The 19066-nt window shown below is 46.0% G+C and overlaps 1 long non-coding RNA gene across 2 annotated transcripts in view; it reads left to right on the forward strand.

Annotated features, from left to right (window-relative positions):
• The window catches only part of LOC112993823 (uncharacterized), a 399015-nt gene that overhangs the window by 59769 nt on the left and 320180 nt on the right, over positions 1-19066 (forward strand). For both annotated transcript variants that reach the window (XR_010389252.1, XR_003261801.2), the window contains exon 3: positions 5470-6178. This is a non-coding gene — a long non-coding RNA (uncharacterized LOC112993823). The remainder of the gene's footprint in view (positions 1-5469; positions 6179-19066) is intronic.

Below are 19066 nucleotides of genomic sequence, written 5' to 3' on the forward strand. Positions count from 1 at the left end.
GCTGTCACGGCGGGGCAGGCAGAGTCAGTGCCTGTTAGGTCAGAGCGTGGAAACTCCCTTGATGGCGAGGGCTGGAAGCTGGTGACCTCTGACACCACGAGGAAGGCCGCTGCTCCACTTGAAAGAGGGACCGGTGACCCGGGGGAATACAGAGGCACTGTCTGAGCATGCAGGAATGGGGTTGAGGTTAGGAGAGCTAAAGCCCACCTGGGGCTGAATCTGGCAAGGGATGTCAAGGGCAACAAGAAAAGCTTCTACGAGTACATAGGCACCAAAAGGCAAGCTGCAGAAAGTGTGAGGGCCCTGGTGGCTCAGGATACAGAAAAGGCAGAGGTCCTGAATGCCTCCGTTGCCTCAGTGTTCACTGGTAAAACCGGCCTTTGGGAATCCCAGGTCCCTGTGGCCAGCGGGGATGTCTGGAGCAAGGAAGCCTTCTCCTCGCTGGAGGAGGATCAGGTTAGGGAACACTGAAACAAACTGGACATGCACAAGTCCATGAGGAACAGCACCTTGCACCAGTACGTGCTGGGGCTGGCCAGCTGGAGAGCAGCTTTGCAGGGAAGGACCTGGGGGTCCCGGTGGACAAGTTCACCGTAACAGCCAGCAATGCGCCCTTGCGGCAAAGAAGGTCAGTGGTGTCCGGGCTGCAGGCAGAGTGTTGCCAGAAATACGAGGGAGGTGATCCTTCCCCTGGACTCAGCCAGGGTGAGGCCACATCTGCAGCGCTGGGTCCGGTGCTGGGCTCTCCAGTGTAAAAGAGACATGGAGCTGCTGGAGCAAGTCCAGCAAAGGGCCACAAAGGTGATGAAGGAACTGGAGCATCTGTCATATGAGGAGAGGCTGAGAGCTGGGACTGTTCAGCTGAGATAGCTCCTCTCTGTCAGGGGAGAAAGGGAACTCAGCACAGCGGCAAGGGAAGAGAACCTCCGAAATGAATACCAACACAGCGCACCGAATGTCCCTGCTTCTACAAACCTGTATCCTATTTTAATGTGAAGCAAACTGCCATCTTCAGACTCCTGCCTCGTGTGCGTGGCAGCTGTATGAAAGCACTCTAGCCTCCGTTCTCCTAGACGGCGGTTTCTTCTCAGCGGGGACTCTGCGACTCCCTGCCTTCCTGGGGAACGCAATGGTGAATACGTACTGCCTGCTACAGTGTCACTGCTTCTTTGAGCTGGACTGTCTGTTCCCTTACTAAGCCCTCAAATTAACTGCATTTCCCATTTTTTCAGTTGTCCTACTTCTGTTCACTGCCTTACCAGCTGCGCTGTTGCTGTGCCTGGACGGGAGCACGGCCGCTGTGCCGGGTTGCTGGTGGTGCGTAGGCAGGAGCTGTGCAGACGGGCGTGAGCTGCGCTTCCCACGCCCTCGCTCCTTGCTGCCACAGTCGGAGGCTGCCGTAGCCCGGGGACACATCCCTGCTGCGCTCTGTCGTATGAGACTCCTCTGGGCCGAAAACGTATGAAATACATATTCCACAGAGTTACTATTAGAATAAGCTTGCTGCCTGTGATCCCAGCCGGTCTCAGCTAGATATTTCGTATTTTTTTGACTGAGGGAATAGGGCAAAGACAGAAGAGACAGTACGTTGATTACAAAATAACCAAGGTCTCTGTCAGAATGAATTTTGATTGCAAAATCAAGGTTTTGATGGACCATTAGTTATCTTGCATATCTGGAGTTTACAAACAAAGTTTCTTCTTACACAGAGCATTTTAAGCGCACTAGCAAGGGAACAGGACTGTTTTTCAGCAAGAGCTTACCTTGCTGAGGAAATGTTGCCTGAACTGAAAAGCCAGCAAAATGGAGGAAAACAATAATTTTTGCCAGTCTCTTATTTTTAATGTTCTTAGTTCCTATTTGTAATTACAGTTGGTGCAGTTTTCAGACACATATGGGATTTTTCATTTGATTGTATCCAGTGAAAATGATTGTTACATCTCATATAATAAAATGTTTTCCATATGTTAGATATAATAAAAGCTTAATATCCCCTGGTGCTTTCCACAGTAATTTCCATATTAGTACAGTATTAGATGGCATAAAATGTTTGTGTGTTTGGGCTCCAAAGGCACAAGCACAAGTGTTCAATTTTACATCCATGAGAAGTGCTACTGATTTCAGTGGGACTATTGTTGAACACATGCGTGTTTGCAGAATCAGAGACATCTTTGTTAAGCAATTTTTTCTATTACAGTTTAGCAAGAGAAGCTGTTTTCACTATCTGTGCAACGTATTTCTATCCTGCTCTACATATGATCGCATTCGCATATTAAGCGCAGCACTGCGTATGTAGGTGGCAAAAGTGTGTGTGTTTGCAGGGTGAATAGCATGGAGGATGCTGAGTTGTTCCATGGCTGGTGAGAAAGTCGCCTCTAATTTAACTGAGATGAAACCAGCAGGCATTTGGAGAAATTAAGCAGCTGTCTGTGGAAAGTGGATGCCCACATAATTTGAGAATGACTCCTTTTCCCTTGCTTTTAGATCAACCCACAGACATTATTAGTAGATAATTACATAACAGATCTGGCGTTTTATGGGAGGGAGTGAAAGCACTATGCAGCAAGGTCACAGTTCTTGATTACAGTCTCTTTACCTGTTCAAATAAGTGAAAAGTACTTTGTTTAGACTATGTTTCAAACAGAAGGAATAGAAAAGACTTGAATTGAAAATTCGATAATAATGTTAAATTTCTTTTGACACAAAACTAATGCAGCAGGTTAAGTAAAAAACTAACACAACAGATTAAGTACTTGTAAAATTCCTCTATTTCTGTATTTTACTTCTGGTGATTTCTAATGTCTTGTACTATATACAACTTCTTGGGCTTTTTTATTCTAATCTACCAGCAAGTGTAGGTGTCTGATACCATGACATTTTCTGCTGGTCTCCAGGATTTGAAAGCTTTTAGGAATACCATCTTTCTACTTCACCTCCGTTTCTGTGGGAAGAGGTCCCGAGCCTGTGCCGTTCTCAACTGTATTAGTTGCACTGTTCTAAATCAGGGCGACAACTCTCCCGTTTAATTGTTGCCTGGAAGAGGCACAGCTCGTTTCTGTCCTGCTCTGTATGCTCCTAATAGCCTGGTGCTGTAATACACAGCACAGCTCTGAAAAAATGTGGAGGGCGTAATTTCCTTTTTTTTCTCTGAAAACCCCATGAGTCCCAGTCAAAGCTTGCACCCCCTGCTTGGGTAGTGCTCTGCTCCCTCCCTCCCGTTCGCTACAGTAATGACCAGATCTGTTCCAATAGAAACTGCTGTTTTTTATCTGCAATTGGTGTTGGCAGGATTAGGAGCAGAAGAATTGCTTCCCTAAATGCCTTACGGATTCTTTACTTACAGCTTGATGCTATCTGCATAAGCCTCGCTAATGGAGATGGAAACCTCTGTGGTTTAACAAGATAAGCAGAGAAGGTGTCGGGCCCAAGTGACCTCTCCCATTAAGCAGCATATCACTTGTATTTCAGGTGTGTTTCTGCACATGAGTGCTGATTTTTTCACATACAGAAACCCCAGAAAAGTGAGCATGTGCATATACATGTTGGACCATGTATGAGTGTGATTGTACCTCCGTGAGGTGGTGGGAAGCCCTTCAGGGTGAAACAGCCTTTAGTGGAATTGGTGCTAACGATGGTTAGTCATGGGAGGAAGTTACATTTAGTCCTGACAAATCTGCTTTGTGCTTCTCTGCCCTGGATAGCACGTGAATACCAAGCAGGACATGGGATATGCTGCTGAGCACGTGTGAGTGATCTGCACAATGTACCGTTACCTGAACCAGGATAACTTGGTTATTCACTGTTGGTATCAGTGAGATGATACCAGTGTAGAAGAGGTGTTGTAGATGCTGAAGTGAAGCCAGCCTTGTATTTCATGTCATTGGGAAGCTCCTTCCCCATAACTACTGTGTGTCAGGAACACAAAATAACAGCAAAACAATTATAGTTGTATTCCTTGCTACCAAAAATCCTGTATCCAGTGGTAGGACCATCTAGCCACATTGTGTGTGTGTGTCGTGGTAATATTAATAAGAAAGAAGGATATGCACTGATGAAATAAGAGGCCATGTGTTCTGCTGATTTTTAAGTAGTCACTTTCGGTGCTGGTACGGTTCTGCTTTTTTTGACTGTTCTGCATCAGTGATGGTGCTGTGGATTGATTACACAGGCAACATTTTTGACAAATAGCAAGGAAATGAAGAATTAAGCTGGCTTATGGTATATATCCTCTGGAGAGCAACGGTTGATCCTAGGCCCTTATCTTGCCAAGTTATAAATGGTTCCAGTTCATTTTCTTATGTAACACCCTGATAAAATAGGGTTTGGGTGTTCAGCTTCCTTTCCTGGGCCTTGTGAAAACCTTGTCTGTTCCCAGATCTTCCGAGCATGCAGCAGCCCGGCTTCACAGGCACTGCAAACCACAGGTCAGTCCTAGCTCTGCCCACTCTGCCTGTCCTTGCAGTGCTCCTAGCAAGGAGGCCTCTGTGACAGCTGCTGTTTTCTGGTAGAAAGATTTTGGTACAAGGCGAGAGCAAGAAACTGGTGATCTTGCATCCGGTCTAGCTCTTTGCTATAACTGTGATTCATATGCTGCTGCCAGACTGTTTTTTCCTTCTTCCATCTAACAATTTCTATTAGCTTTTATTTCACCAGCCATAATACACATGTCTCATTACCCCTTTAAAAGTTTCTAAATAGTCTTTTCAAGATGTTAAATTGGCAGAGCCAGTACTGATATCTCCTTGGCTTTTGATTTTTAATGTGTCCCATTGTGGATCAGTCTGGAATACTGCATATGGCAATCCCCATGTTAGATAATCATGGTTATTATTGTAAGTGTCCCCCAGAGAACCTTAACTGAAGTGGGCAATTACTTTATTTTAAATTTAATTAAAAAATGATCGACATAAGGAGAAAAGTTTTAATGTGATCAGAAGATTCATTTCAATAAAAGCTACTGACACTTTTCTGTAAGTACTGAATGATGTTTGCAGCCTCCAATGTCTATCAGAGCTGAGTGTGCATCTAGTATCGACAGCACATGACACTAAGAAGTGCTTCAGGATGTAGCAACAACCATCACTTTTTTTCCTATCATTTTGCAGGATCTCTGCAGAGTTGGAGCAATGGCTTTATTAAAATAATTTCTTATTAAATGATGATTGGGGAATTGCTTATCTCAGGAGTAGTTTCAAAACTATCCAATTCAGAGCAGAAAAGAAGAACACCAAAGCAGGGAATTATGCAAATACATTCAACTTCTAAGGGCATATGTTAAAAGCAGTGCCTCTGGCAGAAAAAGCTGCATAGGCAGATGCTGCCTGGGACATTGGTGCTGCTCTAGGTAGAACTTTTAATATGGCTACCTGGAAGGACCGAGGTGTGTGTTAAGTGCAGATTTGCATGGTAGCCACAGGTGCTGGTCTTCGTCCAACAAAGAAACTGTTAATTCTTGTGTCTTCTTTTCAGGAGAGGTGGCAGAAGTATGGGTGGAGACGTGTCCTCTTCACACTGTGGATAACAAGAAGGAGAAAAAGCCTGTGTGTGAGTGGGACAAGGTTAGCTCTCCAGCCACCCTCTGCAGAACTGAAACCAGGCTGCAGAGAAGGTGCCTCGAGTTGACCTTTTCCTGTAGCCTGGGTTGGAGGCAGCCAGCTGTTCTTGAAAGCCTTCTCAGTGGCTGAAGCCTGGAAGCAGCAACATATGAAACAGTGTTCTTGTCTCAGCTGAACTAAAGTACATCCTCTGTCACAAAGACAGGTGGGTAAAAGACTTGTTCTTCCCTTGGGGACAGACTAAGATAATATGCAAGGATTCTTTCATTTATTTTGGCTGGCTTCTCACTGAGTTGTTTGCATCCTGCTGAAGTGTCCTGTAACTGAGATGTGAATAATTCAGCTCCACCTTTAAGGGACCTTCTTTGACCATCCAAAGGGCTCTGCAGAAATAGTCTGTCACATGCACTGATGTATGGAGGAAGCGTTGAGCAGGAGTTGCGGCTAGCCATGTGCCTTAGAGAACAGCAGCAGCACCACCGCAAGGGTGTCCGGCATGTCTCCCAGAGCCCGTGGCAGGAAAGCGTAAGCCCTAAGAAACTTTGAGCAAATTTTCAGGGAAGTTGGGTGTTTCCCCAGTAGTGAGGACTGAGAAGTATGGGGATGTTCCTGTTCTCTGACTGGTAAGTGCAAAACCACAGCTGTTCTACTTATAAAGTCCCCTTTAAGCTTTTACAATTATTTTGTTAAAGAGAAATGCTATTTTCAGAATTTATTTTGCGTCACACAGAACAAGCTAATGCTGTGAGACTGAGTTTAATTATATCTCTGGCAAATTAAAGCGAAGTTAAGGGGTGCTGGCTCCAGCATCCCTTTAGCGCTAGTTCTGCAGTGCATTTGTGTGATACCATGAAGAAAAGCCTGGGAATTGCTTCTTTTATGTTCTTTTATGTTGTAGCTTAAATGAACCCCAAATTAAAATGATGGGCATTTCGTGGCTTCACCTTAATGGCCTTAGCAGTTTAAATGACAAATTTGTAAGTGAGTTAAATATAATCCAAGTTCCTTTTGCCTCTATCCTTAGCAGCCTGATATTTTCGATCTTCTAAAGACAGCTATTTCACCAGTATTTAACAGAGCTGGAAGCAAAAGCACACTAAAACTCTATATACAAGAGAACATGATAAGTGAGGGAATGGATAATGGGGTGTTTAATGCTGTTAAATGCCTTGTGCTTAATGTTGGCAGGTCAATTGGTTTAGCCAGTAAAAATTTTTAAGTGGTTGCAGGTCTTGACTGTTGGAAGCTTTCTCCAAAAATAATCCACCAAAGGCACTGAAGTATAAATCAGACTTTTAACAAATTGGTGCCATGATTTATTGCCTCTTTATGTTGCTTTTTTTGGAAGCCTTTATTTTAATAGCGTTATGTTCATTCTCAGGACTAATTTCTTCTGCTAGAGTTAGGGTTGTAAGTATAGAAAAAGCAAGACTCCCTAGAATACATTGAGCCCCAGAACAGACTGCCTGAGAACAGTGTGGAGTCGTCATTGTCACAGACTGCTAAGAGTCAGTCAGAAAAACATATGTTAAGAACGGTTTGCATGTACTTGATTCCGCCTTAGCAGGGAAGATGGACTAGGTCACCTCTTGAAGTCCACCCTTAACATTACTTTCCATGATGACTGCACGTTTAGAAAGACACATACATTCCTCCAACTCGACCAATACCAGCTTGTAAATTCTGAGGTACTGGAATGCTCCTGCCCCAGCCTGATGGAAATGTGCTTATTTGGTTACTGCAAACGCATTCTTCAAACCTGTATGCCCACTCCAGCCTGAAGGTAACACAGAAATTGTTTAGGGATTTGGCAGATCACCTGCATGAGCAGAGCTTACAGGGGTAATGCCTTAGACACTGACTTCTGGGCTGTGCCTTGTGCGTCTTTATAAATGCTCAGCCTTCTTGCTTTTCTGCAGCATCAGTGTTAGTCATCTCTGGTGCATTCTGACCAGCTAGATTTTCCTAAAACATGAGAAGGCCTGAGAAGAGCAAGGAGACTGACTGTAGGGGTTGCCTCGTGAGGAAGAGAGACCAGAAGAGCTCAGTTGGCAAGACCTGACTAAGCTGTAAAAAAGTGCAACCACTAGTTATCTCCGAAGTCTTCACTAGTAAACGAGAGAACACTGGAACGGGAGTTAGCAGTTACTAGAACACATAGTCACTGAGGAACCTCCGAAGATGCGTCTGTCAAAGCACTGACTAAAGCTCTTGTGTTCTTAATGCGTGACTTCCCCCATGTATATGACACTCTTGAATTCTTTTCTTGCATCCCAGCTTCTGGAGTCATGTGATAACTGAGGAACCTTTTTCAAATATAAGTTGGAAGTCATCCAGGTTACAGTTAAAGCTTTATTCTGCTCATGGGTCATACAGATAAAAGGCTCATCAAAATGCAAGTAACAAAATCTATTCTTAACTATTAAAATGGTTTAAAGATTTTTCAGCTGTTATCATGAGTTTGGGTTGGCAGTACTGAAGTGTCTGCTCATGGCTCCCAGTGAATCATATTGATCTGATTTGTTGCTTTCCCTAGCCATTAAGGGAGCAACTTTTATTGTTACCATCCTGCCATGTGTTGCTGGCAGCAAAAAAGAAAAGAAGGATTGGGTTAGATTTATAAAGGCTGTTATCATAGCCCTGAGCTACAGCCCTGCCCAAGTCCTGAGAAATACCTTCCTAGGACACTTGTAGGCATGTTTCCTCCCACAAGTACCAACGAACTGACTTGTCTGATTTATCTCAAGGCACTTAGTAACTGACTGAAGGGCCTGGGCACCTCAGATCCCCCCGACAGGCCATGAGGAATTGGGGGCTTGCAAGGCAACTCAGGCTACCCAAGGTCTGACTCATGCTCTAACAGGCCCTGTCACTCTCTGTTTGTTCTGGAGGGGCCCTGGGATGACTACGCTCCAACTTAGGCTCTCGTATTTATATGGGAAGTTCGGAGAGAAGGCAGAGAACATTCACATAGGAAAAATGGGATATGACATCGTTACACAGATGAGTAAGCCTTTGAGGCACATGCTACCATAGACTTTGCTCCCATACCTCATACTCTCTTTGTTGCTGTGAATGTCTGATGGGCAAATATTCCCCCCGATACTGTGCTTCTTGAGCAAGAGATAAAAATGCTTTGCCTCTTCGTTGTTGCACCAGCGCTTTTTTGGCTTTGGTGCTGCAGATGGCTTTTCCAGTCTACACCTTTGGCCCCATCAACGCTCCCTCTCTCAGCTTCTCTCTCCCCTTGGCTCTTCGTTGTGCTCGTTCCCGAGTGGCTTGCTTCTTTGCTGCACTGCTAGGTCACGGGAGAAGCACCTTTCCACTCGTTCCCCTTCCTCCTTGGATGGAGGAGTTCTCTGTAGATGCCCATGCGATTTTGTCTTCATCCCTTTCCAATCCTCCCTAAGGGCAGTGATGCTTACAAAAATACTTGGCAGCGGATAGATCATCACTGCCCTAAGACTGATCAATAAACCTCCAGTGCTTTCTGTGTTTCCACCCGTACCTGGGTATTATCTCCCACTTCACTGTGAGCTCTCACAGGGCAGAGTCCGCCTGTCTGATCCGTACCGCACCTAGCACTGAGATTCTCTCTAATGAGGCCACGCATTACTTCCTAGTGCTTTTTCAGCCTTCTGTACCTGCTTAGCTCTGAGACAACTGGTTTTAATGAGCAGAAGCTGCTCTCTGGGCTGTAGTTCTACTGATGCTACAGGCTGTATCTCTGTTGGCACATGGGGTGCTCTGCGGGTGGCCAGTCTGCAATTCTTGCTAGGCTGAGCTGTGTGGTGTTGGGGAAAGGGCTGTTGTTGCTGAGCCGTGTGAGGCATCTGCTCTTCAGTATCCCCCAGTATCACAGAGAATCTGGATTTCCGTGTCTCATGTGGGTGATGTACAGCCTGATGTATTCTGGGTAGTTTCTGCCATAGGTTTGGTCAGTGCCCGTCACCCCTCTGCTCCGAGTGCGGCAGGATATCTGTGTTAGTGTTGAGCTTCTTCCCCCTGCAGCTCTCCCAGGACCTCAGCTGAGCACAGGTTTCACTGGCGTTTGTGGTGTTTATTCCCCAAGCAAAGTCTGTAATCAGACCCAAAGTCTTTCTTTGCACTGTACATCCGAGTTATACGTGTAAAGTTTCCGGGGCTTTTAATGGAGGTAGCGTAGGCCTTCCGAGGCTTGGTGTCTTCAACCGCTAGTGTGTCTGTAGGAAACACTGCCTGCATTTGGTGTGCTGGAGTTCTGGCCTCGAGTGGGCCTTGTCAGTCACTGACCAGTCTAACTGTGCAGGCTGCGCTGCCTTCGAAAATGAGGACACTGCAGAGCCCATCCCTCAAAAAAAAAAAAAAAAAGTGATGGAGAGAAACAAAGTGTTTACTGCAGGGTAAAGAAAACAGAAACTCTGTAACCTTTGGATTTTTTTTCCTGTGTTTTCAATGGGGAAAGCAGGGAGCATCTTGAATTGTTAGAAAAAAGCAAAGTATCGTTTTTTGCAGTTCTGTAAACACCTCACAGATACAGAAGAGAAACCACTTCTCTACACAGGGGGTAAGGTCTTTAGGAAGTCAACACAGTAGCAAATTAGGATCATAAAACAAGCTTTACAGCATCGTCAGATTCCTAGGAGGGCGCCTGGGAACACCAGCACATCTGCAGGGGACAGTGTATCTCACGAGTGGCCGCAGGAGAGTGCCTGGAGTCAGCAAGGTTTGGCTCCTCTCATCTCTCGGTAACTCAGAGAATCCTCCGTCTCCCGTGTGAATACTTTCTAGGCCTTTCTGTTGCATATGCTACTTTGGTTTGATTAATAGATTGCTCACAATGATTATGTTGCCATAATGAGGCAGCTACAGAAATGAAAAAAAAGGCTAAGATATGAAATCCTTTATTTTTTCCATGTGATTTTGGGCAAGGGAAATTTAAACAAAGACTTCCTAAATGTTATGAGAGGCTTGAAAGGAACATGCCTTTAACTGTCTGCAGAGTGCTTTCCCAAATATACTGGATAGCAAATAATTGGATAATAGAGACCGATTCATGACCACAGGGTTTGCACTTTGTGGGGCGCCAAGCACCAGCTCTTGTCTCTTCAAGAGAACATTTTGGTGAGAGCAGGAGGGGAGAGGCTTTAGGGGAGGGTTCTGTGCTGTGTGTGATGCACAGCACAGCTCCCCACAGTCTCCTGGAAGCAGGGGATATCTCCGAAGGTATTTTACAAGTCCCAGATCCAAGCCGAGTGCTTCCCAGAAGGACCTGGACTGCAGCTTCTTCCCTCAGAGATGGATCTTTTTCTGTGTCAGCTGCTGCCTTTCTGAGCACGGCAGGTGAACACACCGAGCAGCATCCTTCACATGCAGGCAACCTGGAAAAAGCTGTAAGCACGTTTCAAGGTTAGATGTGTTTTAATGATTAATCACACTGTCTTTAAGACCTTTGCCTCCACTGGCTCACTGAAGTGGCAATTAACCTGAGCCTCCAGCATTGCAGAAATTCCTTGACCCAGATAACAACTCTCTGCGAGTGTAGCTGCAGGGCCTCAGGAAAATATTTCTCCTGCTTTACTGCTCTCTAAGCTGGCCAGCCTCAGGGAGGAATCAGCACCTCTGGTGATAGCAGGAGCGTAGACACGTATCTGTGAGGGTTTCGGTAGGACGTGGGGCAACACATTGCTCGTGCAAGTCCGCTGAATTCCACAGAGCCGGGGGGCAGGAGTGGCTGGTGCCACTGCTTGAAGAGACCTCATCTGTCTGCTGTCGAGGCAGTCTTCCACGGACTCCCCCGGTCGCTGAAAGCGTAGCTATTGATCTCAGTACGGGGACCTAACCCGGGGTGTTGTTTTTACCTGCAAGACTATTTTTACCCTTGAGATGTTTCATCTTGGTGATAGTGCATATGGCTGGATGCCTTACTATTTTTTGTCGTTTGTTCATATTATATGTTCATATGTATCACTGTGTGTGTGTGTGTATACATATATATATACATATATTTATGTATGAGTTCTGCCTTGAACCTAGAAAGAAAGAAGCACAAAAAAATAGAAGAAATGCAGTTTTAAGGTGTAAGGATTTGGAAAATAATCTCTTACCTTTACTTTTGTGGAAAAATAAGAAACTGCAGCTAAGGCAGGTGACATAGCTTTGTATTAAAGTTGTCAACACTTTTGTTATGAGATCCACTTTTCTTTGCAAAGTTTTAGCTGTATGAACTGAAATTTTATATGCCATTTTTTTCCCTTCAATTATTTCTTTCTCTTTTGAATTCAGAGAAAACATACAGCAGTTTCCATAAAAGCACTTAAGGACAGAAATATTTTTGATATACAGTCTCAAAACTCTTTTACATATTGTCCCATATCCAAAACACATTACACTACTCACTGCCATCACATGCATATTGCTGAGTTTGCTGGAAGGGGGCGGGGGGGGCAGAAGTGTTTTATACCACCAAAGCTCAGATACCAGGTGCCTAATTAGCAGGCCGGGCTGCCTCTATGGCGAATGCAAGAAGACAGGTGGGTCCGAAGGGAAACTGAGAGCAGGGGTCCCCTGTCTGTGATTGCAGCGCTGCTGAAATCTATGTGCCATCAGTTATCCACTATGTAGTAATGCTGTGAGGCATTACGCTTCTAAACTCTGACCTAAAATTAGGAGGTAGCCTGTATCCTATCGATTCTGTCTGCACTCATGTCTTCAGATAGCCTTTATTCATGGGGAAGGGGGATTGCGTGCTGTCACCAGGAGGAGGCCCTTTGCCCTTCCTCCCCAGGGAGGCTTCGCCGCAGCCGGCAGCGGTGGCCTTGCCAGCTGGTTCCCCTGAGGTCAGACACAGCCGCCGTTTGGGGCTCAGGTGCTGGGGCAGAATTCATAGACGATTTTTAAAGCAAGAATTTTGACTTCAGTCTGCTGGTTTTTTTAAAGTTTCAGTCAAGCTGAAATTTGATTTCAGATTGGGCCCCCAAACCTTACCTGGGTAAGGCTGGCTTCCGAACAGAGCCTGGTGCCTGGAGAGCTGATTGCTATAGGTCTTTCTTCTTCTCACCCTTTAAAAGTCCAGGTCTGCTCCTAAAATAGAAATACCATGCAATTTCTTTCATTTGGCAATTTTTGCCTTTCATCCAAATGTCTTTCATCTTCCCCTCCTCCGTTTCCAGCATGTTTGCAACTGGAAATTCACAGTCTTGGTTACTTTTTTTGTACAGTACGCAACCAGTAACCAATGCTAATATATATGATGGTTAAGAGTGCTGTATTCATTACTATTTGGGTTTGTTTTGGGGTGATAAAAAGCAGAATATTCCTGAACTTATTTAATTAAATGACTGTCTAGAATAATAAAAATATAACAGTGAGAAAGAGCAGTTTTTCTCTGAGCAATATATCCTGACGTTTCAAATGGACTTCTCGCAAGGACAGCAGGAGCAGAAGGGGAGTATATTTTCAGTGCTTGTGTATAATGTGTCGGACAACAGTCCTCAGCCTGCCCTGTTCACAGGGGTGGTTACATTCTGGAGACGGGGGGCCAGCACGAGCCTGTGCTGTGCTGGGTAAAGACAAGAGCCTAGTTGCCCTTGATGTCCCATCAACACTGAAACCTGGGGAGAAGTGCAGGCGAGCTGCTTGCAGAAGGACACTAAAATAGTTCCTTAATGTCTGCTTTTGCTCCTTGCTGAGTGGGCATCATTGCAAGTCAGTGCAAGAAGACATCAGCTTTGTGGGCTTTGAGTGAAGTTCATAAAGTGAGAAAATTGTCCGAGTTGGCTTTGATTCTCTTTTGCTGTGTTATGGTTCATCTCTTGAGCACTAACATGCTTTGATCAGGCATTATCAGACCTCTTTTAGTTACTGTTACTATCATTAAACGATGCTGTCATGTATAAATCTACTTATTGACAGTATAAAGAGCCTGGGATAATTCTGCCTGGAAAATAGAGCCTCCAGGGCTAACAGTTTTTCTGTCTCCAGCTGGGAGAAAAAAATGCCTGAGCAGTTACTTTTCATTAGTCTTTCTTTTAATAATACTACACGTTTGAAAAAGGATACTCAGGCATCAGGAAAAAGTGATGTGCAGTGTTGATTTATGTGGCAAGATTTAACAATTCCCTGTATCGAAGTCAGTGATAATTTAGGATTGCAGGACCAACTGGTGTGATTTTTAGGAATGCTAAGGCACAACTGCAGTGAAATGAAATAAAACCACTCCCCACTGAAACTCAGATATAAAGAACATATGGATTGACCAGAGACAGTGTGACTCATGGGCAGAGATGAGGGTTGGCTGCAGCTCCTGAATGAGACCTTGTCTGCCCGTAGCTCCTGTTCAGCACATCTCCAAGGGGCTTCTGAGCTGAAAGAGTTCATTGCAGTACTGTAACTTGAAGAACTCATGGGCTAGAGGAGGAGTGTGTGCGAGGCTGCTCCGCATGTCCACACTGCTTGCTGACACAGCCCTGGTGACTGCCTCTCAGGGAGACTGGCTCTTAGCATCTCCCGTGTCCAGACTGGTCTAAGCTGTAGGGTCTGCAGTGTGCCCTTCAGCGTGCAGCAGACGTGGACCTGCACAAGGGACTCAGCACCCCGACAGTGCCCTGCCCTACCTGTCCTGAGTGCACTAACCTTACCTTCGTCAATACCTAACCCTGCATCGCTGCAAGATGTTTCTGTAAGCTCAGAGTCCCAGGCCCTTCCTTTACAGGTGACCGTAATCCCCTGCAGGAAGGAGCTGCTGTCCTGCTCTTTATCAGTTTTCTCACTTTCTTTTGCTTGTTGGTTCCAGCAAGGCTTGGTGCTGCGAAAGTCAGCACGAGCCTGAACTGCCTGTCAGCACCCAAATGCCTGTGGATGGGTGAAGTGAGTCTGGCTTTCTCTGTAACCTGCTCTCATTCAGCTGAAGGAGAGGGAGGCAGGATTTTCAGTTCATGAGGTCTCAGTTTTCGTCCGTTCCCGTCCCGGCACTAGCACTGCCTTGCAGACGGGTGGTGGTGCGCAGCAGCCGGGGGCTGCGGGGCCCCGGGACAGCGCTCCAGAGCGCAGTCAGCCAGCGCAGTCCGCGCAAGAGCAAACCGGTCCTGACAGATGCGGTGGGGTTGCACTCGGTGACCTTGCTGAAGGATGCCAGCGTAGTCCCAGGGAGCTGGGAGCTCTCTCTGGGCATCTTGGGCGGGGTGAGCCTTGATCCCCAGCCGCGGTACGGGAGATCTGAAACTCGGTCTGCCTTGTCCTGTGGTGTGCTTTCATGAACAGCCGATTCAAAGCCAGGATGCCTTTCCTGCTGTGATCGGACCTGGTGCGGTCGTGCCGAAGCACCTGGGGTTTGCTGGGCTCCAGGGTCATGCCCTGAGCCTTGGGCCTGAGGGGCAGCTCTGGCCTGCGGGACCCCACGAGCGTCAGCTCCGGCGCGCTGGGCTCTGTGCTAGGCATCCAGAGCAGAAACGTATGTACCCGTGGGTGACGCGGCACCTGAATGCTACTGCAGAGGCTGTTACTGCTCCTGAAGATTGTGCTTAGGTGCACAAGTACCTCTGCAAAGGTGGCTCTTTCTGGAAAAGTCACTCGCAGCAGGAGACCTGGGTAGCTGTACCCCAGCCAGGCTCCTAACCGCTGCTGCACAGTCCCGCTGTTACAGACACTGCGCTTCTAGAGATGATTCGTTGCTGAAATACACTGTTTGCATCTTGCAGTTGTGCCAGTTGGGTTTTTCCCGTTTGTCAGGCCCGTGCGTATGCTCAGCATAAGCTATTTACACTGTGAAATTGGCTGCTCAGGCGGGTGGTTTCAGCAGGCTGCTGTCTGCGGAGTGAGTGCCGCTGCCTCGTAGCAGCTTCGCACGGGCTGCTGGGTGGGGACGTTGGGTGAGTGCGTTGCTCCCTGCCGCTCATCGTCACTGCGGCTTTGCTGTGAGAACTGCTGACCTCCCCCTGTGCCGTGGCTGTGGATGAGACCGTGAATTTTGATAAGAATGCACGTTAACAAGTCAGTGAAAATTGCTGGAGCAATTCCCCTCTGCAATTAAGGAGCCTTTTCCCACCTTGCTGGGTGCCTGGTGTGGTTTTTGTTTGCCTGTAGTGAGTTGATGACAATGTAAGCACAAAGCAATAACTTTGCGAAGAGGGAATGTGGTCTGTTTTTGAGCATTGCAGAGGTGAGAAAAGACTTTGCAAAATGAGTCGTGTGATTAATACAGAACCTTTTCTGTCTGCTCTGAAAGGCAAAGAAGTTTATTCAGATAGACCCGTTTATTTCCAAAAAGCAGTGAAGTGGTGGGTCGTGACAGTCTTTTTCCGGGACACTGGTGGATACACCATCCAAACCCAATAAGCTTTGCTTCATCCTAGAGGGGGAATAAGGACTTAATCTGAGGGGAGAGCAGTGTCCAGATGATATCCTTATTCAAGGCAGTACCTTGTCCTAAATTTCATGCTCAGCTTTGTTTACACTGTCGAAAAGCTCTGAGTAGTCTCATGTGTGAGGTTTTGTAATGACCAATGCTGAGAATCTTTGCAAAATCCTTCCTAAGAGAGAATAAGGAGCAATAGAGGCATGAGAAAATAAGATAAAAGGTTCATGTAAGGCTTTGGAGAATTATGCTAAACATGAACCACGACCACTAAAATACTTCTGCGTGAGAAGATGCACACAGTTATTAAGTGCTTTAATTTGTTCACTTTAAAGTCTCGTCTTTGAACCGTTCAGCTTAGCTTTCAGGCATGTTTCTGCGCAGAGGAGCTGCAGAGATACAGGGTTCCCGAAGTCGCCCAGTAATGCACAGACCTGCATGCCCGCTACAAAGACAAGTGAGCAGCAGGCTGCGTTATGTTGAATTAATAAATCCCAAGCTATGTTAAAACTTGCCGCCACGCAGGGACATGACTGAAATCCCAGTTATCCTTGCTAGGCATCAGCGCTGCATCTGTTCGGTATCCTCCCAGTAAAGGTCTTCGGTACCCCGGGGAACTGAGAAGGATAGCTGTGCTTTAGCCTACCGTTGCCAAGATTTATTTAAGCTGTTTCCAACTTTCAGTGCATGGGTGAAATCTATCCATATTTCCTTACTGTTTCCTTCTGAAGCAAACATTTCAATATCCATCGGGCTTGAAAGATTTAATGTTAATTATACCACGTGCACATTGTTTGCACAAAGAACCTTTGGATAGACTAAAAACATAAATATGAATCTGGTTTCAAAAACGATTTTTAAACCATGCTTGACTGTTTTTTTAGAGCTTAATTAAAACGCGTATTTTGCTGGTATGTAGTTCTCAGTATGACTGAGTGCTGCCTGGTCTTTGGAAAGAAGTATCTTGAAAGTGTCCAGGATGTTTATGTTTGAAAAACTGCTGCTGTGTGCAACAGCTTTAGTACATTCCATAAAATTTTTATATCGAATGTGAGAAATGTCTCTAAGATGTTATGATGGAAATGAATTTATAATAGTCTCACTGAAGAGATAATAGCTCTGTTGCTGCCACACCAGTTACACCATGTGTGCATAGCAAAAACGAAGGGAGAGGGGCAACAACTGATAATAAACATGTTAAAAACAACAATGGACACCTGGCACAGCTGTTATCAGAGACGGAGCCTCAGACCCTGCCCCGGGCTCCTCCGCTGATCTTCCCCTGTCTCCGCGCTGCGGCAGGTGGGCTCTGCAGCCATCCCCTCTCTGCTGGTTGCTCTCTGCTCCATGAGCCTGGTGGATGAGAATATTTAAAGGGAGGGCCTGGGGTGGCCAGGGATGCCGGAGGAGCAAGGCTGGGGTGATCTCCCGAGTGTATGGGGAAGGAAAGAGAGGGTCTCCTTAGGGGATCTGAAGTCCCCGTGGGACCTGAGAGGATGGGTTAGAAAGGAGTTCAGGTGAAGGCTGCTGCCCGGTTGTGCTGGGCTGGACACCCGGGAGCTGCTAGACGTGGAGGGATGGAGAGCTGGAGCTCTGGGCTCTAAGGAGGAGCTGCAGGACACTGAGAAAGAAGAGGGAAATGCTGAACTCTAAGTGTGGCATGTCACTGTAAAGCGTGACGTATCATCCAGGTGAAGAGTGGAGAAAAGGTGGACTGCAGGTCGGGTGTGACTTTGCAGTGATTCTGCAGGGAATTGCCTTTCATTCGTGTTAAGACAACAATAAAACTTCAGCCTTCAGGGTGAAGTTGAGCCCTTTCCAGAGGCAGGGAGTGACTCTTCTGCACTGCGTGCTCCACCAGAGGTATGCTGACTTTTGTTGCACACTTTAATTTTGCTCCTAACTTGCTTTGAAACAGCAGTGGTCAGCTGAGGGGAGACCATGGGCTGGCGGGGAGGAGGGGGAGGTGGATCAGGGCACTGAGGCAGTAGACCCTTCTCTCTAGCTGTTTGGTTGCTATGTCTTGCTTGCATATTCAGGGCAAACCATCCCAAAAGAGGGAAGGAAGGAATTCCTGCTCTCAGCTTGGTGAGAAGCTTGGTCTTCTGCTCCATTGCTTTCCTCCTCAGCACGGCACACTGATCTGCTAGCAGTGTTTCACTAATGAACTCTCTGCCTGCGCTGGGCTCTGGGGTGTTGCTGGCTCTTCAGTCTGCTCTGGTGCATGGCCCACCGTCGCCAGGGGACTGCAGTGCTTTTGTTCAGAGTCAAGAAGCTGAAGAGAAAAATTATGGCAAGATCCAGAACGGCTGCATGGTCTGTGTTGCTGTGAAAATGGATTATTTTGAAAGGCAGGTTTCTAGGGGTTACAGCTGCGATGAGCCTTAGCCATGCCATTGGGGAAGGTCTGGTGGGAACACATCTGAGAGGGTTTGCAGAGACCTTCAAGCCATAGATGCAGAAGGAAAACAGCTGCATCTGTCTCCAGGTGCAAAGTTGGGGGCCAACAAGTATGTCCTCGATAACAATGCACTCGTAATTTTCCTGCTCAAGAAAACATAAAAGGGTGGCAGGAGAGAGTATCATATAATAAAGACTTAAGAGATGAATAAAATATAGTAAGGAAGGACAAGATGTGGGTATGGAGGACAGAAAGCAAAGTCTTTAAAAGGCTTAAGGAGATAAAAACGCAGCAATTCTTGATGCAAATGTGAAAAGTTCTGGTTCAGCTGAGCTTACACAGAACTAGCTTAAACAAGGGCTGAGTAGTCATTTAGATGCTTTGCTGAGCTGGGCCTAAGTGTATACAGACCACACTCGTGGGGATTTTGCGGCTGTAGTAGATCTGATCGATAAGCCCTTAAAAAAAATTATCATCTCTTTCTGCTATTGCAATCTCTATATTGTGAAAAAAATTAAATTTGATAAATGGTTAGTTATTTTGTTAATGTGTTCTGGAAATAAAGTTAAATGAAAAGTGAAACCAAGCGGTCTACATTTAGAGCTATTTATGCAAGGAGCAGAATCTAATTAAGCAGTTTTAGCGAGAACAATATTAAGGTGTGAAGCTTATTGAACACTTGGTTAACTATTCAATTAGTCTGTGGATTTTGTGAGCTGGTATAATTCTAATTCATGTGAGGATCAATTGCTTGATTTAGAAGAAAATATAACATAA

This window comes from Dromaius novaehollandiae, chromosome 5, assembly GCF_036370855.1.
Source record: "Dromaius novaehollandiae isolate bDroNov1 chromosome 5, bDroNov1.hap1, whole genome shotgun sequence".
NCBI classification, from domain to species: domain Eukaryota; kingdom Metazoa; phylum Chordata; class Aves; order Casuariiformes; family Dromaiidae; genus Dromaius; species Dromaius novaehollandiae.